The sequence below is a fragment of the Ovis canadensis genome, chromosome 10 (genome assembly GCF_042477335.2).
Source record: "Ovis canadensis isolate MfBH-ARS-UI-01 breed Bighorn chromosome 10, ARS-UI_OviCan_v2, whole genome shotgun sequence".
Classification (NCBI taxonomy): domain Eukaryota; kingdom Metazoa; phylum Chordata; class Mammalia; order Artiodactyla; family Bovidae; genus Ovis; species Ovis canadensis.
The window spans coordinates 11,691,880-11,719,326 of NC_091254.1; positions in this window are offsets into that span (position 1 = coordinate 11,691,880).

Here is a 27,447-nt window from a genome sequence, read left to right on the forward strand (position 1 = left end):
GGCCCACGTGATTTCCGGGTGGGGCCCACGTGATTTCCGGGTGGGGCCCACGTGTTTTCCGGGTGGGGCCCACGTGATTTCCGGGTGGGGCCCACGTGTTTCCGGGTGGGGCCCACGTGATTTCCGGGTGGGGCCCACGTGATTTCCGGGTGGGGCCCACGTGATTTCCTGGTGGGCCCCACGTGATTTCCGGGTGGGGCCCACGTGATTTCCGGGTGGGGCCCACGTGATTTCCGGGTGGGGCCCACGTGATTTCCGGGTGGGGCCCACGTGATTTCCCCGTGGGGCCCACGTGATTTCCCCGTGGGGCCCACGTGATTTCCGGGTGGGGCCCACGTGATTTCCGGGTGGGGCCCACGTGATTTCCGGGTGGGGCCCACGTGATTTCCGGGTGGGGCCCACGTGATTTCCGGGTGGGCCCCACGTGATTTCCGTGTGGGGCCCACGTGATTTCCGGGTGGGGCCCACGTGATTTCCGGGTGGGGCCCACGTGATTTCCGGGTGGGGCCCACGTGATTTCCGGCTAGGGCCCACGTGATTTCCGGGTGGTGCCCACGTGATTTCCCCGTTGGGCCCACGTGATTTCCGGGTGGGGCCCACGTGATTTCCGGGTGGGCCCCACATGATTTCCGGGTGGGGCCAACGTGATTTACCCGTGGGGCCCACGTGATTTCCGGGTGGGGCCCACGTGATTTCCGGGTGGGGCCCACGTGATTTCCGGGTGGGGCCCACGTGATTTCCCCGTGGGGCCCACGTGATTTCCGGGTGGGGCCCACGTGATTTCCGGGTGGGGCCCACGTGATTTCCGGGTGGGGCCCACGTGATTTCCGGGTGGGGGCCCACGTGATTTCCGGGTGTGGTCCACGTGATTTCCGGGTGGGGACCACGTGATTTCCGGGTGGGGCCCACGTGATTTCAACGTGGGGCCCACGTGATTTCCCCGTGGGGCCCACGTGATTTCCGGGTGGGGCCCACGTGATTTCCGGGTGGGCCCCACGTGATTTCCGGGTGGGGCCCACGTGATTTCCGGGTGGGGCCCACGTGATTTCCGGGTGGGGCCCACGTGATTTCCCCGTGGGGCCCACGTGATTTCCGGGTGGGCCCCACGTGATTTCCGGGTGGGCCCACGTGATTTCCCCGTGGGGCCACGTGATTTCCGGGTGGGGCCCACGTGATTTCCCCGTGGGGCCCACGTGATTTCCGGGTGGGCCCCACGTGATTTCCCCGTGGGGCCCACGTGATTTCCGGGTGGGGCCCACGTGATTTCCGGGTGGGGCCCACGTGATTTCCCCGTGGGGCCCACGTGATTTCCCCGTGGGGCCCACCTGATTTCCCCGTGGGGCCCACGTGATTTCCCCATGGGGCCCACGTGATTTCCCCGTGGGGCCCACGTGATTTCCCCGTGGGGCCCACGTGATTTCCGGGTGGGCCCCACGTGATTTCCGGGTGGGGCCCACGTGATTTCCGGGTGGGGCCCACGTGATTTCCGGGTGGGGCCCACGTGATTTCCCCGTGGGGCCCACGTGATTTCCGGGTGGGGCCCACGTGATTTCCCCGTGGGGCCCACGTGATTTCCGGGTGGGGCCCACGTGATTTCCGGGTGGGGCCCACGTGATTTCCGGGTGGGGCCCACGTCATTTCCCCGTGGGGCCCACGTGATTTCCGGGTGGGGCCCACGTGATTTCCGGGTGGGGCCCACGTGATTTCCGGGTGGGGCCCACGTGATTTCCGGGTGGGGCCCACGTGATTTCCGGGTGGGGCCCACGTGATTTCCCCGTGGGGCCCACGTGATTTCCCCGTGGGGCCCACGTGATTTCCCCGTCGGGCCCACGTGATTTCCGGGTGGGGCCCACGTGATTTCCGGGTGGGGCCCACGTGATTTCCGGGTGGGGCCCACGTGAATTCCGGGTGGGGCCCACGTGATTTCCGGGTTGGGCCCACGTGATTTCCGGGTGGGCCCCACGTGATTTCCGGGTGGGGCCCACGTGATTTCCGGGTGGGGCCCACGTGATTTCCGGGTGGGGCAAACGTGATTTCCGGGTGGGCCCCACGTGATTTCCGGGTGGGGCCCACGTGATTTCCGGGTGGGGCCCACGTGATTTCCGGGTGGGCCCCCACGTGATTTCCGGGTGGGGCCCACGTGATTGCCGGGTGGGGCCCACGTGATTTCCGGGTGGGGCCCACGTGATTTCCGGGTGGGGCCCACGTGATTTCCGGGTGGGGCCCACGTGATTTCCGGGTGGGGCCCACGTGATTTCCGGGTGGGGCCCACGTGATTTCCGGGTGGGGCCCACGTGATTTCCGGGTGGGGCCCACGTGATTTCCGGGTGGGGCCCACGTGATTTCCGGGTGGGGCCCACGTGATTTCCGGGTGGGGCCCACGTGATTTCCGGGTGGGGCCCACGTGATTTCCCCGTGGGGCCCACGTGATTTCCCCGTGGGGCCCACGTGATTTCCCCGTGGGGCCCACGTGATTTCCGGGTGGGGCCCACGTGATTTCCCGGTGGGCCCCACGTGATTTCCGGGTGGGCCCCACGTGATTTCCGGGTGGGGCCCACGTGATTTCCGGGTGGGGCCCACGTGATTTCCGGGTGGGCCCACGTGATTTCCGGGTGGGGCCCACGTGATTTCCGGGTGGGGCCCACGTGATTTCCGGGTGGGCCCCACGTGATTTCCGGGTGGGGCCCACGTGATTTCCGGGTGGGGCCCACGTGATATCCGGGTGGGGCCCACGTGATTTCCGGGTGGGGCCCACGTGATTTCCGGGTGGGGCCCACGTGATTTCCGGGTGGGGCCCACGTGATTTCCGGGTGGGGCCCACGTGATTTCCGGGTGGGGCCCACGTGATTTCCGGGTGGGGCCCACGTGATTTCCGGGTGGGGCCCACGTGATTTCCGGGTGGGCCCCACGTGATTTCCGGGTGGGGCCCACGTGATTTCCGGGTGGGGCCCACGTGATTTCCGGGCGGGGCCCACGTGATTTCCGGGTGGGCCCCACGTGATTTCCCCGTGGGGCCCACGTGATTTCCGGGTGGGGCCCACGTGATTTCCGGGTGGGGCCCACGTGATTTCCGGGTGGGGCCCACGTTATTTCCGGGTGGGGCCCACGTGATTTCCCCGTGGGGCCCACGTGATTTCCGGGTGGGGCCCACGTGATTTCCCCGAGAGGCCCACGTGATTTCCGGGTGGGGCCCACGTGATTTCCCCGAGAGGCCCACGTGATTTCCCCGTGGGGCCCACGTGATTTCCGGGTGGGGGCCACGTGATTTCCGGGTGGGGCCCACGTGATTTCCGGGTGGGCCCCACGTGATTTCCGGGTGGGCCCCACGTGATTTCCGGTTGGGCCCCACGTGAATTCCGGGTGGGGCCCACGTGATTTCCGCGTGGGGCCCACGTGATTTCCGCGTGGGGCCCACGTGATTTCCCCGTGGGGCCCACGTGATTTCCGGGTGGGGCCCACGTGATTTCCGGGTGGGGCCCACGTGATTTCCGGGTGGGGCCCACGTGATTTCCGGGTGGGGCCCACGTGATTTCCCCGTGGGGCCCACGTGATTTCCGGGTGGGGCCCACGTGATTTCCCCGTGGGGCCCACGTGATTTCCCCGTGGGGCCCACGTGACTTCCCCGTGGGGCCCACGTGATTTCCGGCTGGGGCCCACGTGATTTCCCCGTGGGGCCCACGTGATTTCCGGGTGGGGCCCACGGGATTTCCGGGTGGGGCCCACGTGATTTCCGGGTGGGGCCCACGTGATTTCCGGGTGGGGCCCACGTGATTTCCGGGTGGGGCCCACGTGATTTCCGGGTGGGGCCCACGTGATTTCCCCGTGGGGCCCACGTGATTTCCGGGTGGGGCCCACGTGATTTCCCCGTGGGGCCCACGTGATTTCCGGGTGGGGCCCACGTGATTTCCCCTTGGGGCACACGTGATTTCCCCGTGGGGCCCACGTGATTTCCGGGTGGGGCCCACGTGATTTCCGGGTGGGGCCCACGTGATTTCCGGGTGGGGCCCACGTGATTTCCGGGTGGGGCCCACGTGATTTCCGGGTGGGGCCCACGTGATTTCCCCGTGGGGCCCACGTGATTTCCGGGTGGGCCCCACGTGATTTCCGGGTGGGGCCCACGTGATTTCCGGGTGGGGCCCACGTGATTTCCCCGTGGGGCCCACGTGATTTCCGGGTGGGGCGCACGTGATTTCCGGGTGGGGCCCACGTGATTTCCGGGTGGGGCCCACGTGATTTCCGGGTGGGGCACACGTGATTTCCGGGTGGGGCCCACGTGATTTCCGGGTGGGGCCCACGTGTTTTCCGGGTGGGGCCCACGTGATTTCCGGGTGGGGCCCACGTGTTTCCGGGTGGGGCCCACGTGATTTCCGGGTGGGGCCCACGTGATTTCCGGGTGGGGCCCACGTGATTTCCTGGTGGGCCCCACGTGATTTCCGGGTGGGGCCCACGTGATTTCCGGGTGGGGCCCACGTGATTTCCGGGTGGGGCCCACGTGATTTCCGGGTGGGGCCCACGTGATTTCCCCGTGGGGCCCACGTGATTTCCCCGTGGGGCCCACGTGATTTCCGGGTGGGGCCCACGTGATTTCCGGGTGGGGCCCACGTGATTTCCGGGTGGGGCCCACGTGATTTCCGGGTGGGGCCCACGTGATTTCCGGGTGGGGCCCACGTGATTTCCGGGTGGGGCCCACGTGATTTCCGGGTGGGGCCCACGTGATTTCCGGGTGGGGCCCACGTGATTTCCCCGTGGGGCCCACGTGATTTCCGGGTGGGCCCCACGTGATTTCCGGGTGGGGGCCCACGTGATTTCCCCGTGGGGCCCACGTGATTTCCGGGTGGGGCCCACGTGATTTCCGGGTGGGGCCCACGTGATTTCCGGGTGGGGCCCACGTGATTTCCGGGTGGGGCCCACGTGATTTCCGGGTGGGGCCCACGTGATTTCCCCGTGGGGCCCACGTGATTTCCGGGTGGGGCCCACGTGATTTCCGGGTGGGCCCCACGTGATTTCCGGGTGGGGCCCACGTGATTTCCGGGTGGGGCCCACGTGATTTCCGGGTGGGGCCCACGTGATTTCCGGGTGGGGCCCACGTGATTTCCGGGTGGGGCCCACGTGATTTCCGGGTGGGGCCCACGTGATTTCCGGGTGGGGCCCACGTGATTTCCGGGTGGGGCCCACGTGATTTCCGGGTGGGGCCCACGTGATTTCCGGGTGGGGCCCACGTGATTTCCGGGTGGGGCCCACGTGATTTCCGGGTGGGGCCCACGTGATTTCCGGGTGGGGCCCACGTGATTTCCGGGTGGGGCCCACGTGATTTCCGGGTGGGCCCCACGTGATTTCCCCGTGGGGCCCACGTGATTTCCGGGTGGGGCCCACGTGATTTCCCCGTGGGGCCCACGTGATTTCCGGGTGGGGCCCACGTGATTTCCGGGTGGGGCCCACGTGATTTCCGGGTGGGGCCCACGTGATTTCCCCGTGGGGCCCACGTGATTTCCGGGTGGGGCCCACGTGATTTCCGGGTGGGGCCCACGTGATTTCCGGGTGGGGCCCACGTGATTTCCGGGTGGGGCCCACGTGATTTCCGGGTGGGGCCCACGTGATTTCCCCGTGGGGCCCACGTGATTTCCGGGTGGGGCCCACGTGATTTCCGGGTGGGCCCCACGTGATTTCCGGGTGGGGCCCACGTGATTTCCGGGTGGGGCCCACGTGATTTCCGGGTGGGGCCCACGTGATTTCCCCGTGGGGCCCACGTGATTTCCGGGTGGGGCCCACGTGATTTCCGGGTGGGGCCCACGTGATTTCCGGGTGGGGCCCACGTGATTTCCGGGTGGGGCCCACGTGATTTCCCCGTGGGGCCCACGTGATTTCCGGGTGGGGCCCACGTGATTTCCGGGTGGGGCCCACGTGATTTCCGGGTGGGGCCCACGTGATTTCCCCGTGGGTCCCACGTGATTTCCGGGTGGGGCCCACGTGATTTCCGGGTGGGGCCCACGTGATTTCCGGGTGGGGCCCACGTGATTTCCGGGTGGGGCCCACGTGATTTCCGGGTGGGGCCCACGTGTTTTCCGGGTGGGGCCCACGTGATTTCCGGGTGGGGCCCACGTGTTTCCGGGTGGGGCCCACGTGATTTCCGGGTGGGGCCCACGTGATTTCCGGGTGGGGCCCACGTGATTTCCTGGTGGGCCCCACGTGATTTCCGGGTGGGGCCCACGTGATTTCCGGGTGGGGCCCACGTGATTTCCGGGTGGGGCCCACGTGATTTCCGGGTGGGGCCCACGTGATTTCCCCGTGGGGCCCACGTGATTTCCCCGTGGGGCCCACGTGATTTCCGGGTGGGGCCCACGTGATTTCCGGGTGGGGCCCACGTGATTTCCGGGTGGGGCCCACGTGATTTCCGGGTGGGGCCCACGTGATTTCCGGGTGGGCCCCACGTGATTTCCGTGTGGGGCCCACGTGATTTCCGGGTGGGGCCCACGTGATTTCCGGGTGGGGCCCACGTGATTTCCGGGTGGGGCCCACGTGATTTCCGGCTAGGGCCCACGTGATTTCCGGGTGGTGCCCACGTGATTTCCCCGTTGGGCCCACGTGATTTCCGGGTGGGGCCCACGTGATTTCCGGGTGGGCCCCACATGATTTCCGGGTGGGGCCCACGTGATTTCCCCGTGGGGCCCACGTGATTTCCGGGTGGGGCCCACGTGATTTCCGGGTGGGGCCCACGTGATTTCCGGGTGGGGCCCACGTGATTTCCCCGTGGGGCCCACGTGATTTCCGGGTGGGGCCCACGTGATTTCCGGGTGGGGCCCACGTGATGTCCGGCTGGGGCCCACGTGATTTCCGGGTGGGGGCCCACGTGATTTCCGGGTGTGGTCCACGTGATTTCCGGGTGGGGACCACGTGATTTCCGGGTGGGGCCCACGTGATTTCAACGTGGGGCCCACGTGATTTCCCCGTGGGGCCCACGTGATTTCCGGGTGGGGCCCACGTGATTTCCGGGTGGGCCCCACGTGATTTCCGGGTGGGGCCCACGTGATTTCCGGGTGGGGCCCACGTGATTTCCGGGTGGGGCCCACGTGATTTCCCCGTGGGGCCCACGTGATTTCCGGGTGGGCCCCACGTGATTTCCGGGTGGGCCCACGTGATTTCCCCGTGGGGCCACGTGATTTCCGGGTGGGGCCCACGTGATTTCCCCGTGGGGCCCACGTGATTTCCGGGTGGGCCCCACGTGATTTCCCCGTGGGGCCCACGTGATTTCCCCGTGGGGCCCACGTGATTTCCGGGTGGGGCCCACGTGATTTCCGGGTGGGGCCCACGTGATTTCCGGGTGGGGCCCACGTGATTTCCGGGTGGGGCCCACGTGATTTCCGGGTGGGCCCCACGTGATTTCCGGGTGGGGCCCACGTGATTTCCGGGTGGGGCCCACGTGATTTCCGGGTGGGGCCCACGTGATTTCCGGGTGGGGCCCACGTGATTTCCGGGTGGGGCACACGTGATTTCCGGGTGGGCCCCCCGTGATTTCCGGGTGGGGCCCACGTGATTTCCGGGTGGGGCCCACGTGATTTCCCCGTGGGGCCCACGTGATTTCCGGGTGGGGCCCACGTGATTTCCGGGTGGGGCCCACGTGATTTCCGGGTGGGGCCCACGTGATTTCCGGGTGGGGCACACGTGATTTCCGGGTGGGCCCCACGTGATTTCCGGGTGGGGCACACGTGATTTCCGGGTGGGGCCCACGTGATTTCCGGGTGGGGCCCACGTGTTTTCCGGGTGGGGCCCACGTGATTTCCGGGTGGGGCCCACGTGTTTCCGGGTGGGGCCCACGTGATTTCCGGGTGGGGCCCACGTGATTTCCGGGTGGGGCCCACATGATTTCATGGTGGGCCCCACGTGATTTCCGGGTGGGGCCCACGTGATTTCCGGGTGGGGCCCACGTGATTTCCGGGTGGGGCCCACGTGATTTCCGGGTGGGGCCCACGTGATTTCCCCGTGGGGCCCACGTGATTTCCCCGTGGGGCCCACGTGATTTCCGGGTGGGGCCCACGTGATTTCCGGGTGGGGCCCACGTGATTTCCGGGTGGGGCCCACGTGATTTCCGGGTGGGGCCCACGTGATTTCCGGGTGGGGCCCACGTGATTTCCGGGTGGGGCCCACGTGATTTCCGGGTGGGGCCCACGTGATTTCTGGGTGGGGCCCACGTGATTTCCCCGTGGGGCCCACGTGATTTCCGGGTGGGCCCCACGTGATTTCCGGGTGGGCCCACGTGATTTCCCCGTGGGGCCACGTGATTTCCGGGTGGGGCCCACGTGATTTCCGGGTGGGGCCCACGTGATTTCCGGGTGGGGCCCACGTGATTTCCGGGTGGGGCCCACGTGATTTCCCCGTGGGGCCCACGTGATTTCCCCGTGGGGCCCACGTGATTTCCCCGTGGGGCCCACGTGATTTCCGGGTGGGGCCCACGTGATTTCCGGGTGGGGCCCACGTGATTTCCGGGTGGGGCCCACGTGATTTCCGGGTGGGGCCCACGTGATTTCCGGGTGGGCCCCACGTGATTTCCCGGTGAGGCCCACGTGATTTCCGGGTGGGGCCCACGTGATTTCCGTGTGGGGCCCACGTGATTTCCGGGTGGGGCCCACGTGATTTCCGGGTGGGGCCCACGTGATTTCCGGGTGGGGCCCACGTGATTTCCGGGTGGGGCCCACGTGATTTCCGGGTGGGGCACACGTGATTTCCGGGTGGGCCCCACGTGATTTCCGGGTGGGGCCCACGTGATTTCCGGGTGGGGCCCACGTGATTTCCCCGTGGGGCCCACGTGATTTCCGGGTGGGGCCCACGTGATTTCCGGGTGGGGCCCACGTGATTTCCGGGTGGGGCCCACGTGATTTCCGGGTGGGGCACACGTGATTTCCGGGTGGGCCCCACGTGATTTCCGGGTGGGGCACACGTGATTTCCGGGTGGGGCCCACGTGATTTCCGGGTGGGGCCCACGTGTTTTACGGGTGGGGCCCACGTGTTTTCCGGGTGGGGCCCACATGTTTCCGGGTGGGGCCCACGTGATTTCCGGGTGGGGCCCACGTGATTTCCGGGTGGGGCCCACGTGATTTCCTGGTGGGCCCCACGTGATTTCCGGGTGGGGCCCACGTGATTTCCGGGTGGGGCCCACGTGATTTCCGGGTGGGGCCCACGTGATTTCCGGGTGGGGCCCACGTGATTTCCCCGTGGGGCCCACGTGATTTCCCCGGGGGGCCCACGTGATTTCCGGGTGGGGCCCACGTGATTTCCGGGTGGGGCCCACGTGATTTCCGGGTGGCGCCCACGTGATTTCCGGGTGGGGCCCACGTGATTTCCGGGTGGGCCCCACCTGATTTCCGTGTGGGGCCCACGTGATTTCCGGGTGGGGCCCACGTGATTTCCGGGTGGGGCCCACGTGATTTCCGGGTGGGGCCCACGTGATTTCCGGCTAGGGCCCACGTGATTTCCGGGTGGTGCCCACGTGATTTCCCCGTTGGGCCCACGTGATTTCCGGGTGGGGCCCACGTGATTTCCGGGTGGGCCCCACATGATTTCCGGGTGGGGCCCACGTGATTTCCGCGTGGGGCCCACGTGATTTCCGGGTGGGGCCCACGTGATTTCCGGGTGGGGCCCACGTGATTTCCGGGTGGGGCCCACGTGATTTCCCCGTGGGGCCCACGTGATTTCCGGGTGGGGCCCACGTGATTTCCGGGTGGGGCCCACGTGATTTCCGGGTGGGGCCCACGTGATTTCCGGGTGGGGGCCCACGTGATTTCCGGGTGTGGTCCACGTGATTTCCGGGTGGGGACCACGTGATTTCCGGGTGGGGCCCACGTGATTTCAACGTGGGGCCCACGTGATTTCCCCGTGGGGCCCACGTGATTTCCGGGTGGGGCCCACGTGATTTCCGGGTGGGGCCCACGTGATTTCCGGGTGGGGCCCACGTGATTTCCGGGTGGGGCCCACGTGATTTCCGGGTGGGGCCCACGTGATTTCCCCGCGGGGCCCACGTGATTTCCGGGTGGGCCCCACGTGATTTCCGGGTGGGCCCACGTGATTTCCCCGTGGGGCCACGTGATTTCCGGGTGGGGCCCACGTGATTTCCGGGTGGGGCCCACGTGATTTCCGGGTGGGCCCCACGTGATTTCCGGGTGGGGCCCACGTGATTTCCGGGTGGGGCCACGTGATTTCCGGGTGGGGCCCACGTGATTTCCCCGTGGGGCCCACGTGATTTCCGGGTGGGGCCCACGTGATTTCCCCGTGGGGCCCACGTGATTTCCGGGTGGGGCCCACGTGATTTCCGGGTGGGGCCCACGTGATTTCCGGGTGGGGCCCACGTGATTTCCCCGTGGGGCCCACGTGATTTCCGGGTGGGCCCCACGTGATTTCCGGCTGGGGCCCACGTGATTTCCGGGTGGGGCCCACGTGATTTCCGGGTGGGGCCCACGTGATTTCCGGGTGGGGCCCACGTGATTTCCGGCTGGGGCCCACGTGATTTCCGGGTGGGGCCCACGTGATTTCCGGGTGGGGCCCACGTGATTTCCGGGTGGGGCCCACGTGATTTCCGGGTGGGCCCCACGTGATTTCCGGGTGGGGCCCACGTGATTTCCGGGTGGGGCCCACGTGATTTCCGGGTGGGGCCCACGTGATTTCCGGGTGGGGCCCACGTTATTTCCGGGTGGGCCCCACGTGATTTCCCGGTGGGCCCCCCGTGATTTCCGGGTGGGGCCCACGTGATTTCCCCGTGAGGCCCCCGTGATTTCCCCGTGGGGCCCCCGTGATTTCCGGGTGGGGCCCACGTGATTTCCGGGTGGGGCCCACGTGATTTCCCCGTGGGGCCCACGTGATTTCCGGGTGGGGCCCACGTGATTTCGGGGTGGGGCCCACGTGATTTCCCCGTGGGGCCCACGTGATTTCCGGGTGGGGCCCACGTGATTTCCGGGTGGGGCCCACGTGATTTCCCCGTGGGGCCCACGTGATTTCCGGGTGAGGCCCACGTGATTTCCGGGTGGGGCCCACGTGATTTCCGGGTGGGCCCCACGTGATTTCCGGGTGGGGCCCACGTGTTTTCCGGGTGGGGCCCACGTGATTTCCGGGTGGGGCCCACGTGATTTCCGGGTGGGGCCCACGTGATTTCCGGGTGGGGCCCACGTGATTTCCGGGTGGGGCCCACGTGATTTCCGGGTGGGGCCCACGTGATTTCCGGGTGGGGCCCACGTGATTTCCGGGTGGGGCCCACGTGATTTCCGGGTGGGGCCCTCGTGATTTCCGGGTGGGGCCCACGTGATTTCCGGGTGGGGCCCACGTGATTTCCGGGTGGGGCCCACGTGATTTCCGGGTGGGCCCCACGTGATTTCCGGGTGGGGCCCACGTGATTTCCGGGTGGGGCCCACGTGATTTCCGGGTGGGACCCACGTGATTTCCGGGTGGGGCCCACGTGATTTCCCCGTGGGGCCCACGTGATTTCCCCGTGGGGCCCACGTGATTTCCGGGTGGGGCCCACGTGATTTCCGGGTGGGGCCCACGTGATTTCCGGGTGGGGCCCACGTGATTTCCGGGTGGGGCCCACGTGATTTCCGGGTGGGCCCCACGTGATTTCCGGGTGGGGCCCACGTGATTTCCGGGTGGGGCCCACGTGATTTCCGGGTGGGGCCCACGTGATTTCCGGGTGGGGCCCACGTGATTTCCGGGTGGGGCCCACGTGATTTCCGGGTGGGCCCCACGTGATTTCCCGGTGGGCCCCCCGTGATTTCCGGGTGGGGCCCACGTGATTTCCCGGTGGGGCCCACGTGATTTCCGGGTGGGGCCCACGTGATTTCCGGGTGGGGCCCACGTGATTTCCCCGTGGGGCCCACGTGATTTCCGGGTGGGGCCCACGTGATTTCCGGGTGGGGCCCACGTGATTTCCGGGTGGGGCCCACGTGATTTGCGGGTGGGGCCCACGTGATTTCCGGGTGGGGCCCACGTGATTTCCGGGTGGGGCCCACGTGATTTCCGGGTGGGGCCCACGTGATTTCCGGGTGGGCCCCACGTGATTTCCGGGTGGGGCCCACGTGATTTCCGGGTGGGGCCCACGTGATTTCCGGGTGGGGCCCACGTGATTTCCCCGTGGGGCCCACGTGATTTCCCCGTGGGGCCCACGTGATTTCCCCGTGGGGCCCACGTGATTTCCGGGTGGGGCCCACGTGATTTCCGGGTGGGGCCCACGTGATTTCCGGGTGGGGCCCACGTGATTTCCGGGTGGGGCCCACGTGATTTCCGGGTGGGGCCCACGTGATTTCCGGGTGGGGCCCACGTGATTTCCGGGTGGGCCCCACGTGATTTCCGGGTGGGGCCCACGTGATTTCCGGGTGGGGCCCACGTGATTTCCGGGTGGGGCCCACGTGATTTCCGGGTGGGGCCCACGTGATTTCCGGGTGGGGCGCACGTGATTTCCGGGTGGGGCCCACGTGATTTCCGGGTGGGGCCCACGTGATTTCCGGGTGGGGCCCACGTGATTTCCGGGTGGGGCCCACGTGATTTCCGGGTGGGGCCCACGTGATTTCCGGGTGGGCCCCACGTGATTTCCGGGTGGGGCCCACGTGATTTCCGGGTGGGGCCCACGTGATTTCCGGGTGGGGCCCACGTGATTTCCGGGTGGGGCCCACGTGATTTCCGGGTGGGCCCCACGTGATTTCCGGGTGGGCCCCACGTGATTTCCGCGTGGGGCCCACGTGATTTCCCCGTGGGGCCCACGTGATTTCCCCGTGGGGCCCACGTGATTTCCGGGTGGGGCCCACGTGATTTCCGGGTGGGGCCCACGTGATTTCCGGGTGGGGCCCACGTGATTTCCGGGTGGGGCCCACGTGATTTCCGGGTGGGGCCCACGTGATTTCCGGGTGGGGCCCACGTGATTTCCCCGTGGGGCCCACGTGATTTCCCCGTGGGGCCCACGTGATTTCCGGCTGGGGCCCACGTGATTTCCCCGTGGGGCCCACGTGATTTCCGGGTGGGGCCCACGTGATTTCCGGGTGGGGCCCACGTGATTTCCCCGTGGGGCCCACGTGATTTCCGGGTGGGGCCCACGTGATTTCCCCGTGGGGCCCACGTGATTTCCGGGTGGGGCCCACGTGATTTCCGGGTGGGGCCCACGTGATTTCCCCGTGGGGCCCACGTGATTTCCCCGTGGGGCCCACCTGATTTCCCCGTGGGGCCCACGTGATTTCCCCGTGGGGCCCACGTGATTTCCCCGTGGGGCCCACGTGATTTCCCCGTGGGGCCCACGTGATTTCCGGGTGGGCCCCACGTGATTTCCGGGTGGGGCCCACGTGATTTCCGGGTGGGGCCCACGTGATTTCCGGGTGGGGCCCACGTGATTTCCGGGTGGGGCCCACGTGATTTCCGGGTGGGGCCCACGTGATTTCCCCGTGGGGCCCACGTGATTTCCGGGTGGGGCCCACGTGATTTCCGGGTGGGGCCCACGTGATTTCCGGGTGGGGCCCACGTCATTTCCCCGTGGGGCCCACGTGATTTCCGGGTGGGGCCCACGTGATTTCCAGGTGGGGCCCACGTGATTTCCGGGTGGGGCCCACGTGATTTCCGGGTGGGGCCCACGTGATTTCCGGGTGGGGCCCACGTGATTTCCCCGTGGGGCCCACGTGATTTCCCCGTGGGGCCCACGTGATTTCCCCGTCGGGCCCACGTGATTTCCGGGTGGGGCCCACGTGATTTCCGGGTGGGGCCCACGTGATTTCCGGGTGGGGCCCACGTGAATTCCGGGTGGGGCCCACGTGATTTCCGGGTTGGGCCCACGTGATTTCCGGGTGGGCCCCACGTGATTTCCGGGTGGGGCCCACGTGATTTCCGGGTGGGGCCCACGTGATTTCCGGGTGGGGCAAACGTGATTTCCGGGTGGGCCCCACGTGATTTCCGGGTGGGGCCCACGTGATTTCCGGGTGGGGCCCACGTGATTTCCGGGTGGGCCCCACGTGATTTCCGGGTGGGGCCCACGTGATTTCCGGGTGGGGCCCACGTGATTTCCGGGTGGGGCCCACGTGATTTCCGGGTGGGGCCCACGTGATTTCCGGGTGGGGCCCACGTGATTTCCGGGTGGGGCCCACGTGATTTCCGGGTGGGGCCCACGTGATTTCCGGCTGGGGCCCACGTGATTTCCGGGTGGGGTCCACGTGATTTCCGGGTGGGGCCCACGTGATTTCCGGGTGGGGCCCACGTGATTTCCGGGTGGGGCCCACGTGATTTCCGGGTGGGGCCCACGTGATTTCCGGGTGGGGCCCACGTGATTTCCCCGTGGGGCCCACGTGATTTCCCCGTGGGGCCCACGTGATTTCCCCGTGGGGCCCACGTGATTTCCGGGTGGGGCCCACGTGATTTCCCGGTGGGCCCCACGTGATTTCCGGGTGGGCCCACGTGATTTCCGGGTGGGGCCCACGTGATTTCCGGGTGGGGCCCACGTGATTTCCGGGTGGGCCCACGTGATTTCCGGGTGGGGCCCACGTGATTTCCGGGTGGGCCCCACGTGATTTCCGGGTGGGGCCCACGTGATTTCCGGGTGGGGCCCACGTGATATCCGGGTGGGGCCCACGTGATTTCCGGGTGGGGCCCACGTGATTTCCGGGTGGGGCCCACGTGATTTCCGGGTGGGGCCCACGTGATTTCCGGGTGGGGCCCACGTGATTTCCGGGTGGGGCCCACGTGATTTCCGGGTGGGGCCCACGTGATTTCCCCGGTGGGGCCCACGTGATTTCCGGGTGGGGCCCACGTGATTTCCGGGTGGGGCCCACGTGATTTCCGGGTGGGGCCCACGTGATTTCCGGGTGGGGCCCACGTGATTTCCGGGTGGGGCCCACGTGATTTCCCCGTGGGGCCCACGTGATTTCCGGGTGGGGCCCACGTGATTTCCGGGTGGGGCCCACGTGATTTCCCCGTGGGGCCCACGTGATTTCCGGGTGGGGCCCACGTGATTTCCGGGTGGGGCCCACGTGATTTCCGGGTGGGCCCCACGTGATTTCCGGGTGGGGCCCACGTGATTTCCGGGTGGGGCCCACGTGATTTCCGGGTGGGGCCCACGTGATTTCCCCGTGGGGCCCACGTGATTTCCCCGTGGGGCCCACGTGATTTCCCCGTGGGGCCCACGTGATTTCCGGGTGGGCCCACGTGATTTCCGGGTGGGGCCCACGTGATTTCCGGGTGGGGCCCACGTGATTTCCGGGTGGGGCCCACGTGATTTCCGGGTGGGGCCCACGTGATTTCCGGGTGGGGCCCACGTGATTTCCGGGTGGGCCCCACGTGATTTCCGGGTGGGGCCCACGTGATTTCCGGGTGGGGCCCACGTGATTTCCGGGTGGGGCCCACGTGATTTCCGGGTGGGGCCCACGTGATTTCCGGGTGGGGCGCACGTGATTTCCGGGTGGGGCCCACGTGATTTCCGGGTGGGGCCCACGTGATTTCCGGGTGGGGCCCACGTGATTTCCGGGTGGGGCCCACGTGATTTCCGGGTGGGGCCCACGTGATTTCCGGGTGGGCCCCACGTGATTTCCGGGTGGGGCCCACGTGATTTCCGGGTGGGGCCCACGTGATTTCCGGGTGGGGCCCACGTGATTTCCGGGTGGGGCCCACGTGATTTCCGGGTGGGCCCCACGTGATTTCCGGGTGGGCCCCACGTGATTTCCGCGTGGGGCCCACGTGATTTCCCCGTGGGGCCCACGTGATTTCCCCGTGGGGCCCACGTGATTTCCCCGTGGGGCCCACGTGATTTCCGGGTGGGGCCCACGTGATTTCCGGGTGGGGCCCACGTGATTTCCGGGTGGGGCCCACGTGATTTCCGGGTGGGGCCCACGTGATTTCCGGGTGGGGCCCACGTGATTTCCGGGTGGGGCCCACGTGATTTCCCCGTGGGGCCCACGTGATTTCCCCGTGGGGCCCACGTGATTTCCGGCTGGGGCCCACGTGATTTCCCCGTGGGGCCCACGTGATTTCCGGGTGGGGCCCACGTGATTTCCGGGTGGGGCCCACGTGATTTCCCCGTGGGGCCCACGTGATTTCCGGGTGGGGCCCACGTGATTTCCCCGTGGGGCCCACGTGATTTCCGGGTGGGGCCCACGTGATTTCCGGGTGGGGCCCACGTGATTTCCCCGTGGGGCCCACGTGATTTCCCCGTGGGGCCCACCTGATTTCCCCGTGGGGCCCACGTGATTTCCCCGTGGGGCCCACGTGATTTCCCCGTGGGGCCCACGTGATTTCCCCGTGGGGCCCACGTGATTTCCGGGTGGGCCCCACGTGATTTCCGGGTGGGGCCCACGTGATTTCCGGGTGGGGCCCACGTGATTTCCGGGTGGGGCCCACGTGATTTCCCCGTGGGGCCCACGTGATTTCCGGGTGGGGCCCACGTGATTTCCCCGTGGGGCCCACGTGATTTCCGGGTGGGGCCCACGTGATTTCCGGGTGGGGCCCACGTGATTTCCGGGTGGGGCCCACGTCATTTCCCCGTGGGGCCCACGTGATTTCCGGGTGGGGCCCACGTGATTTCCAGGTGGGGCCCACGTGATTTCCGGGTGGGGCCCACGTGATTTCCGGGTGGGGCCCACGTGATTTCCGGGTGGGGCCCACGTGATTTCCCCGTGGGGCCCACGTGATTTCCCCGTGGGGCCCACGTGATTTCCCCGTCGGGCCCACGTGATTTCCGGGTGGGGCCCACGTGATTTCCGGGTGGGGCCCACGTGATTTCCGGGTGGGGCCCACGTGAATTCCGGGTGGGGCCCACGTGATTTCCGGGTTGGGCCCACGTGATTTCCGGGTGGGCCCCACGTGATTTCCGGGTGGGGCCCACGTGATTTCCGGGTGGGGCCCACGTGATTTCCGGGTGGGGCAAACGTGATTTCCGGGTGGGCCCCACGTGATTTCCGGGTGGGGCCCACGTGATTTCCGGGTGGGGCCCACGTGATTTCCGGGTGGGCCCCACGTGATTTCCGGGTGGGGCCCACGTGATTTCCGGGTGGGGCCCACGTGATTTCCGGGTGGGGCCCACGTGATTTCCGGGTGGGGCCCACGTGATTTCCGGGTGGGGCCCACGTGATTTCCGGGTGGGGCCCACGTGATTTCCGGGTGGGGCCCACGTGATTTCCGGCTGGGGCCCACGTGATTTCCGGGTGGGGTCCACGTGATTTCCGGGTGGGGCCCACGTGATTTCCGGGTGGGGCCCACGTGATTTCCGGGTGGGGCCCACGTGATTTCCGGGTGGGGCCCACGTGATTTCCCCGTGGGGCCCACGTGATTTCCCCGTGGGGCCCACGTGATTTCCCCGTGGGGCCCACGTGATTTCCCCGGGTGGGGCCCACGTGATTTCCCGGGTGGGGCCCACGTGATTTCCCGGTGGGCCCCACGTGATTTCCGGGTGGGCCCCACGTGATTTCCGGGTGGGGCCCACGTGATTTCCGGGTGGGGCCCACGTGATTTCCGGGTGGGCCCACGTGATTTCCGGGTGGGGCCCACGTGATTTCCGGGTGGGCCCCACGTGATTTCCGGGTGGGGCCCACGTGATTTCCGGGTGGGGCCCACGTGATATCCGGGTGGGGCCCACGTGATTTCCGGGTGGGGCCCACGTGATTTCCGGGTGGGGCCCACGTGATTTCCGGGTGGGGCCCACGTGATTTCCGGGTGGGGCCCACGTGATTTCCGGGTGGGGCCCACGTGATTTCCGGGTGGGGCCCACGTGATTTCCGGGTGGGGCCCACGTGATTTCCGGGTGGGCCCCACGTGATTTCCGGGTGGGGCCCACGTGATTTCCGGGTGGGGCCCACGTGATTTCCGGGCGGGGCCCACGTGATTTCCGGGTGGGCCCCACGTGATTTCCCCGTGGGGCCCACGTGATTTCCGGGTGGGGCCCACGTGATTTCCGGGTGGGGCCCACGTGATTTCCGGGTGGGGCCCACGTTATTTCCGGGTGGGGCCCACGTGATTTCCCCGTGGGGCCCACGTGATTTCCGGGTGGGGCCCACGTGATTTCCCCGAGAGGCCCACGTGATTTCCGGGTGGGGCCCACGTGATGTCCCCGAGAGGCCCACGTGATTTCCCCGTGGGGCCCACGTGATTTCCGGGTGGGGGCCACGTGATTTCCGGGTGGGGCCCACGTGATTTCCGGGTGGACCCCACGTGATTTCCGGGTGGGCCCCACGTGATTTCCGGTTGGGCCCCACGAGAATTCCGGGTGGGGCCCACGTGATTTCCGGGTGGGGCCCACGTGATTTCCGGGTGGGGCCCACGTGATTTCCCCGTGGGGCCCACGTGATTTCCGGGTGGGGCCCACGTGATTTCCGGGTGGGGCCCACGTGATTTCCGGGTGGGGCCCACGTGATTTCCGGGTGGGGCCCACGTGATTTCCGGGTGGGCCCCACGTGATTTCCGGGTGAGGCCCACGTGATTTCCGGGTGGGGCCCACGTGATTTCCGTGTGGGGCCCACGTGATTTCCGGGTGGGGCCCACGTGATTTCCGGGTGGGGCCCACGTGATTTCCGGGTGGGGCCCACGTGATTTCCGGGTGGGGCCCACGTGATTTCCGGGTGGGGCACACGTGATTTCCGGGTGGGCCCCACGTGATTTCCGGGTGGGGCCCACGTGATTTCCGGGTGGGGCCCACGTGATTTCCCCGTGGGGCCCACGTGATTTCCGGGTGGGGCCCACGTGATTTCCGGGTGGGGCCCACGTGATTTCCGGGTGGGGCCCACGTGATTTCCGGGTGGGGCACACGTGATTTCCGGGTGGGCCCCACGTGATTTCCGGGTGGGGCACACGTGATTTCCGGGTGGGGCCCACGTGATTTCCGGGTGGGGCCCACGTGTTTTCCGGGTGGGGCCCACGTGATTTCCGGGTGGGGCCCACGTGTTTCCGGGTGGGGCCCACGTGATTTCCGGGTGGGGCCCACGTGATTTCCGGGTGGGGCCCACGTGATTTCCTGGTGGGCCCCACGTGATTTCCGGGTGGGGCCCACGTGATTTCCGGGTGGGGCCCACGTGATTTCCGGGTGGGGCCCACGTGATTTCCGGGTGGGGCCCACGTGATTTCCCCGTGGGGCCCACGTGATTTCCCCGTGGGGCCCACGTGATTTCCGGGTGGGGCCCACGTGATTTCCGGGTGGGGCCCACGTGATTTCCGGGTGGGGCCCACGTGATTTCCGGGTGGGGCCCACGTGATTTCCGGGTGGGCCCCACGTGATTTCCGTGTGGGGCCCACGTGATTTCCGGGTGGGGCCCACGTGATTTCCGGGTGGGGCCCACGTGATTTCCTGGTGGGCCCCACGTGATTTCCGGCTAGGGCCCACGTGATTTCCGGGTGGTGCCCACGTGATTTCCCCGTTGGGCCCACGTGATTTCCGGGTGGGGCCCACGTGATTTCCGGGTGGGCCCCACATGATTTCCGGGTGGGGCCCACGTGATTTCCCCGTGGGGCCCACGTGATTTCCGGGTGGGGCCCACGTGATTTCCGGGTGGGGCCCACGTGATTTCCGGGTGGGGCCCACGTGATTTCCCCGTGGGGCCCACGTGATTTCCGGGTGGGGCCCACGTGATTTCCGGGTGGGGCCCACGTGATTTCCGGGTGGGGCCCACGTGATTTCCGGGTGGGGGCCCACGTGATTTCCGGGTGTGGTCCACGTGATTTCCGGGTGGGGACCACGTGATTTCCGGGTGGGGCCCACGTGATTTCAACGTGGGGCCCACGTGATTTCCCCGTGGGGCCCACGTGATTTCCGGGTGGGGCCCACGTGATTTCCGGGTGGGGCCCACGTGATTTCCGGGTGGGGCCCACGTGATTTCCGGGTGGGGCCCACGTGATTTCCGGGTGGGGCCCTCGTGATTTCCCCGTGGGGCCCACGTGATTTCCGGGTGGGCCCCACGTGATTTCCGGGTGGGCCCACGTGATTTCCCCGTGGGGCCACGTGATTTCCGGGTGGGGCCCACGTGATTTCCGGGTGGGGCCCACGTGATTTCCGGGTGGGGCCCACGTGATTTCCGGGTGGGGCCCACGTGATTTCCCCGTGGGGCCCACGTGATTTCCGGGTGGGGCCCACGTGATTTCCGGGTGGGGCCCACGTGATTTCCGGGTGGGGCCCACGTGATTTCCGGGTGGGGCCCACGTGATTTCCGGGTGGGGCCCACGTGATTTCCGGGTGGGCCCCACGTGATTTCCGGGTGGGGCCCACGTGATTTCCGGGTGGGGCCCACGTGATTTCCCCGTGGGGCCCACGTGATTTCCCCGTGGGGCCCACGTGATTTCCCCGTGGGGCCCACGTGATTTCCGGGTGGGGCCCACGTGATTTCCGGGTGGGGCCCACGTGATTTCCGGGTGGGGCCCACGTGATTTCCGGGTGGGGCCCACGTGATTTCCGGGTGGGCCCCACGTGATTTCCGGGTGGGGCCCACGTGATTTCCGGGTGGGGCCCACGTGATTTCCGGGTGGGGCCCACGTGATTTCCGGGTGGGGCCCACGTGATTTCCGGGTGGGGCCCACGTGATTTCCGGGTGGGGCCCACGTGATTTCCGGGTGGGGCCCACGTGATTTCCGGGTGGGCCCCACGTGATTTCCGGGTGGGGCCCACGTGATTTCCGGGTGGGGCCCACGTGATTTCCGGGTGGGGCCCACGTGATTTCCGGGTGGGGCCCACGTGATTTCCGGGTGGGCCCACGTGATTTCCGGGTGGGGCCCACGTGATTTCCGGGTGGGGCCCACGTGATTTCCCCGTGGGGCCCACGTGATTTCCCCGTGGGGCCCACGTGATTTCCGGGTGGGGCCCACGTGATTTCCGGGTGGGGCCCACGTGATTTCCGGGTGGGGCCCACGTGATTTCCGGGTGGGGCCCACGTGATTTCCGGGTGGGGCCCACGTGATTTCCCGGTGGGGCCCACGTGATTTCCGGGTGGGGCCCACGTGATTTCCGGGTGGGGCCCACGTGATTTCCGGGTGGGGCCCACGTGATTTCCGGGTGGGGCCCACGTGATTTCCCCGTGGGGCCCACGTGATTTCCGGGTGGGGCCCACGTGATTTCCGGGTGGGGCCCACGTGATTTCCGGGTGGGGCCCACGTGATTTCCGGGTGGGGCCCACGTGATTTCCGGGTGGGGCCCACGTGATTTCCGGGTGGGCCCCACGTGATTTCCGGGTGGGGCCCACGTGATTTCCGGGTGGGGCCCACGTGATTTCCCCGTGGGGCCCACGTGATTTCCCCGTGGGGCCCACGTGATTTCCCCGTGGGGCCCACGTGATTTCCGGGTGGGGCCCACGTGATTTCCGGGTGGGGCCCACGTGATTTCCGGGTGGGGCCCACGTGATTTCCGGGTGGGCCCCACGTGATTTCCGGGTGGGGCCCACGTGATTTCCGGGTGGGGCCCACGTGATTTCCGGGTGGGGCCCACGTGATTTCCGGGTGGGGCCCACGTGATTTCCGGGTGGGGCCCACGTGATTTCCCCGTGGGGCCCACGTGATTTCCGGGTGGGGCCCACGTGATTTCCGGGTGGGGCCCACGTGATTTCCGGGTGGGGCCCACGTGATTTCCGGGTGGGGCCCACGTGATTTCCGGGTGGGGCCCACGTGATTTCCGGGTGGGGCCCACGTGATTTCCGGGTGGGGCCCACGTGATTTCCGGGTGGGGCCCACGTGATTTCCGGGTGGGGCCCACGTGATTTCCGGGTGGGCCCCACGTGATTTCCGGGTGGGGCCCACGTGATTTCCGGGTGGGGCCCACGTGATTTCCGGGTGGGGCCCACGTGATTTCCGGGTGGGGCCCACGTGATTTCCGGGTGGGGCGCACGTGATTTCCGGGTGGGGCCCACGTGATTTCCGGGTGGGGCCCACGTGATTTCCGGGTGGGGCGCACGTGATTTCCGGGTGGGGCCCACGTGATTTCCGGGTGGGGCCCACGTGATTTCCGGGTGGGCCCCACGTGATTTCCGGGTGGGGCCCACGTGATTTCCGGGTGGGGCCCACGTGATTTCCGGGTGGGGCCCACGTGATTTCCGGGTGGGGCCCACGTGATTTCCGGGTGGGCCCACGTGATTTCCGGGTGGGCCCCACGTGATTTCCGCGTGGGGCCCACGTGATTTCCCCGTGGGGCCCACGTGATTTCCCCGTGGGGCCCACGTGATTTCCCCGTGGGGCCCACGTGATTTCCGGGTGGGGCCCACGTGATTTCCGGGTGGGGCCCACGTGATTTCCGGGTGGGGCCCACGTGATTTCCGGGTGGGGCCCACGTGATTTCCGGGTGGGGCCCACGTGATTTCCGGGTGGGGCCCACGTGATTTCCGGGTGGGGCCCACGTGATTTCCCCGTGGGGCCCACGTGATTTCCGGCTGGGGCCCACGTGATTTCCCCGTGGGGCCCACGTGATTTCCGGGTGGGGCCCACGTGATTTCCGGGTGGGGCCCACGTGATTTCCCCGTGGGGCCCACGTGATTTCCCGGGTGGGGCCCACGTGATTTCCCCGTGGGGCCCACGTGATTTCCGGGTGGGGCCCACGTGATTTCCGGGTGGGGCCCACGTGATTTCCCCGTGGGGCCCACGTGATTTCCCCGTGGGGCCCACCTGATTTCCCCGTGGGGCCCACGTGATTTCCCCATGGGGCCCACGTGATTTCCCCGTGGGGCCCACGTGATTTCCCCGTGGGGCCCACGTGATTTCCGGCTGGGCCCCACGTGATTTCCGGGTGGGGCCCACGTGATTTCCGGGTGGGGCCCACGTGATTTCCGGGTGGGGCCCACGTGATTTCCCGTGGGGCCCACGTGATTTCCGGGTGGGGCCCACGTGATTTCCCCGTGGGGCCCACGTGATTTCCGGGTGGGGCCCACGTGATTTCCGGGTGGGGCCCACGTGATTTCCGGGTGGGGCCCACGTCATTTCCCCGTGGGGCCCACGTGATTTCCGGGTGGGGCCCACGTGATTTCCAGGTGGGGCCCACGTGATTTCCGGGTGGGGCCCACGTGATTTCCGGGTGGGGCCCACGTGATTTCCGGGTGGGGCCCACGTGATTTCCCCGTGGGGCCCACGTGATTTCCCCGTGGGGCCCACGTGATTTCCCCGTCGGGCCCACGTGATTTCCGGGTGGGGCCCACGTGATTTCCGGGTGGGGCCCACGTGATTTCCGGGTGGGGCCCACGTGAATTCCGGGTGGGGCCCACGTGATTTCCGGGTTGGGCCCACGTGATTTCCGGGTGGGGCCCCACGTGATTTCCGGGTGGGGCCCACGTGATTTCCGGGTGGGGCCCACGTGATTTCCGGGTGGGGCCCACGTGATTTCCGGGTGGGGCCCCACGTGATTTCCGGGTGGGGCCCACGTGATTTCCGGGTGGGGCCCACGTGATTTCCGGGTGGGCCCCACGTGATTTCCGGGTGGGGCCCACGTGATTTCCGGGTGGGGCCCACGTGATTTCCGGGTGGGGCCCACGTGATTTCCGGGTGGGGCCCACGTGATTTCCGGGTGGGGCCCACGTGATTTCCGGGTGGGCCCCACGTGATTTCCGGGTGGGGCCCACGTGATTTCCGGGTGGGGCCCACGTGATTTCCGGGTGGGGCCCACGTGATTTCCGGGTGGGGCCCACGTGATTTCCCCGTGGGGCCCACGTGATTTCCCCGTGGGGCCCACGTGATTTCCGGGTGGGGCCCACGTGATTTCCGGGTGGGGCCCACGTGATTTCCGGGTGGGGCCCACGTGATTTCCCCGTGGGGCCCACGTGATTTCCCCGTGGGGCCCACGTGATTTCCGGGTGGGGCCCACGTGATTTCCCGGTGGGCCCCACGTGATTTCCGGGTGGGGCCCACGTGATTTCCGGGTGGGGCCCACGTGATTTCCGGGTGGGGCCCACGTGATTTCCCCGTGGGGCCCACGTGATTTCCGGTTGGGGCCCACGAGAATTCCGGGTGGGGCCCACGTGATTTCCGGGTGGGGCCCACGTGATTTCCGGGTGGGGCCCACGTGATTTCCGGGTGGGGCCCACGTGATTTCCGGGTGGGGCCCACGTGATTTCCGGGTGGGGCCCACGTGATTTCCGGGTGGGGCCCACGTGATTTCCGGGTGGGGCCCACGTGATTTCCGGGTGGGCCCCACGTGATTTCCGGGTGGGGCCCACGTGATTTCCGGGTGGGGCCCACGTGATTTCCGGGTGGGGCCCACGTGATTTCCGGGTGGGGCCCACGTGATTTCCGGGTGGGGCGCACGTGATTTCCGGGTGGGGCCCACGTGATTTCCGGGTGGGGCCCACGTGATTTCCGGGTGGGGCACACGTGATTTCCGGGTGGGGCCCACGTGATTTCCGGGTGGGGCCCACGTGATTTCCGGGTGGGCCCCACGTGATTTCCCCGTGGGGCCCACGTGATTTCCGGGTGGGGCCCACGTGATTTCCGGGTGGGGCCCACGTGATTTCCGGGTGGGGCCCACGTGATTTCCGGGTGGGGCACACGTGATTTCCGGGTGGGCCCCACGTGATTTCCGGGTGGGGCACACGTGATTTCCGGGTGGGGCCCACGTGATTTCCCCGTGGGGCCCACGTGATTTCCCCGTGGGGCCCACGTGATTTCCGGTGGGGCCCACGTGATTTCCGGGTGGGGCCCACGTGATTTCCGGGTGGGGCCCACGTGATTTCCGGGTGGGGCCCACGTGATTTCCTGGTGGGGCCCACGTGATTTCCGGGTGGGGCCCACGTGATTTCCGGGTGGGGCCCACGTGATTTCCGGGGTGGGGCCCACGTGATTTCCGGGTGGGGCCCACGTGATTTCCCCGTGGGGCCCACGTGATTTCCCCGTGGGGCCCACGTGATTTCCGGGTGGGGCCCACGTGATTTCCCCGGGTGGGGCCCACGTGATTTCCGGGTGGGGCCCACGTGATTTCCCCGTGGGGCCCACGTGATTTCCGGGTGGGGCCCACGTGATTTCCGTGTGGGGCCCACGTGATTTCCGGGTGGGGCCCACGTGATTTCCCCGTGGGGCCCACGTGATTTCCGGGTGGGGCCCACGTGATTTCCGGCTAGGGCCCACGTGATTTCCGGGTGGTGCCCACGTGATTTCCCCGTGGGGCCCACGTGATTTCCGGCCCACGTGATTTCCGGGTGGGGCCCACGTGATTTCCGGGTGGGGCCCACGTGATTTCCGGGTGGGGCCCACGTGATTTCCCCGTGGGGCCCACGTGATTTCCGGGTGGGGCCCACGTGATTTCCCCGTGGGGCCCACGTGATTTCCGGGTGGGGCCCACGTGATTTCCCCGTGGGGCCCACGTGATTTCCGGGTGGGGCCCACGTCATTTCCGGGTGGGGCCCACGTGATTTCCGGGTGGGGCCCACGTGATTTCCGGGTGGGGCCCACGTGATTTCCGGGTGTGGCCCACGTGATTTCCGGGTGGGGACCACGTGATTTCCGGGTGGGGCCCACGTGATTTCAACGTGGGGCCCACGTGATTTCCCCGTGGGGCCCACGTGATTTCCGGGTCGGGCCCACGTGATTTCCGGGTGGGGCCCACGTGATTTCCGGGTGGGGCCCACGTGATTTCCCGGTGGGGCCCACGTGATTTCCGGGTGGTGCCCACGTGATTTCCCGGTGGGGCCCACGTGATTTCCGGGTGGGCCCCACGTGATTTCCGGGTGGGGCCCACGTGATTTCCGGGTGGGGCCCACGTGATTTCCGGGTGGGGCAAACGTGATTTCCGGGTGGGGCCCACGTGATTTCCGGGTGGGGCCCACGTGATTTCCGGGTGGGGCCCACGTGATTTCCCCGTGGGCCCACGTGATTTCCGGGTGGGGCCCACGTGATTTCCGGGTGGGGCCCACGTGATTTCCGGGTGGGGCCCACGTGATTTCCGGGTGGGGCCCACGTGATTTCCGGGTGGGGCCCACGTGATTTCCGGTTGGGGCCCACGTGATTTCCGGGTGGGGCCCACGTGATTTCCGGGTGGGGCCCACGTGATTTCCGGGTGGGGCCCACGTGATTTCCCCGTGGGGCCCACGTGATTTCCCCGTGGGGCCCACGTGATTTCCGGGTGGGGCCCACGTGATTTCCCGGGTGGGGCCCACGTGATTTCCGGGTGGGGCCCACGTGATTTCCCGGTGGGGCCCACGTGATTTCCGGGTGGGGCCCACGTGATTTCCGGGTGGGGCCCACGTGATTTCCCGGTGGGGCCCACGTGATTTCCGGGTGGGCCCCACGTGATTTCCGGGTGGGGCCCACGTGATTTCCGGGTGGGGCCCACGTGATTTCCGGGTGGGCCCACGTGATTTCCGGGTGGGGCCCACGTGATTTCCGGGTGGGGCCCACGTGATTTCCGGGTGGGCCCCACGTGATTTCCCCGTGGGGCCCACGTGATTTCCGGGTGGGGCCCACGTGATATCCGGGTGGGGCCCACGTGATTTCCGGGTGGGGCCCACGTGATTTCCGGGTGGGGCCCACGTGATTTCCGGGTGGGGCCCACGTGATTTCCGGGTGGGGCCCACGTGATTTCCGGGTGGGGCCCACGTGATTTCCGGGTGGGGCCCACGTGATTTCCGGGTGGGGCCCACGTGATTTCCCCGTGGGGCCCACGTGATTTCCCCGTGGGGCCCACGTGATTTCCGGGTGGGGCCCACGTGATTTCCGGGTGGGGCCCACGTGATTTCCGGGTGGGGCCCACGTGATTTCCGGGTGGGGCCCACGTGATTTCCGGTGGGGCCCACGTGATTTCCGGGTGGGGCCCACGTGATTTCCGGGTGGGGCCCACGTGATTTCCGGGTGGGGCCCACGTGATTTCCGGGTGGGGCCCACGTGATTTCCCCGTGGGGCCCACGTGATTTCCGGGTGGGGCCCACGTGATTTCCGGGAGGGGCCCACGTGATTTCCGGGTGGGGCCCACGTGATTTCCGGGTGGGGCCCACGTGATTTCCGGGTGGGGCCCACGTGATTTCCGGGTGGGCCCCACGTGATTTCCGGGTGGGGCCCACGTGATTTCCGGGTGGGCCCACGTGATTCCGGGTGGGCCCCACGTGATTTCCGGGTGGGGCCCACGTGATTTCCGGGTGGGGCCCACGTGATTTCCGGTGGGGCCCACGTGATTTCCGGGTGGGGCCCACGTGATTTCCGGGTGGGGCCCACGTGATTTCCGGGTGGGGCGCACGTGATTTCCGGGTGGGGCCCACGTGATTTCCGGGTGGGGCCCACGTGATTTCCGGGTGGGGCGCACGTGATTTCCGGGTGGGGCCCACGTGATTTCCGGGTGGGGCCCACGTGATTTCCGGCTGGGGCCCACGTGATTTCCCCGTGGGGCCCACGTGATTTCCGGGTGGGGCCCACGTGATTTCCGGGTGGGGCCCACGTGATTTCCGGGTGGGGCCCACGTGATTTCCGGGTGGGGCCCACGTGATTTCCGGGTGGGGCCCACGTGATTTCCGCGTGGGGCCCACGTGATTTCCGGGTGGGGCCCACGTGATTTCCCCGTGGGGCCCACGTGAT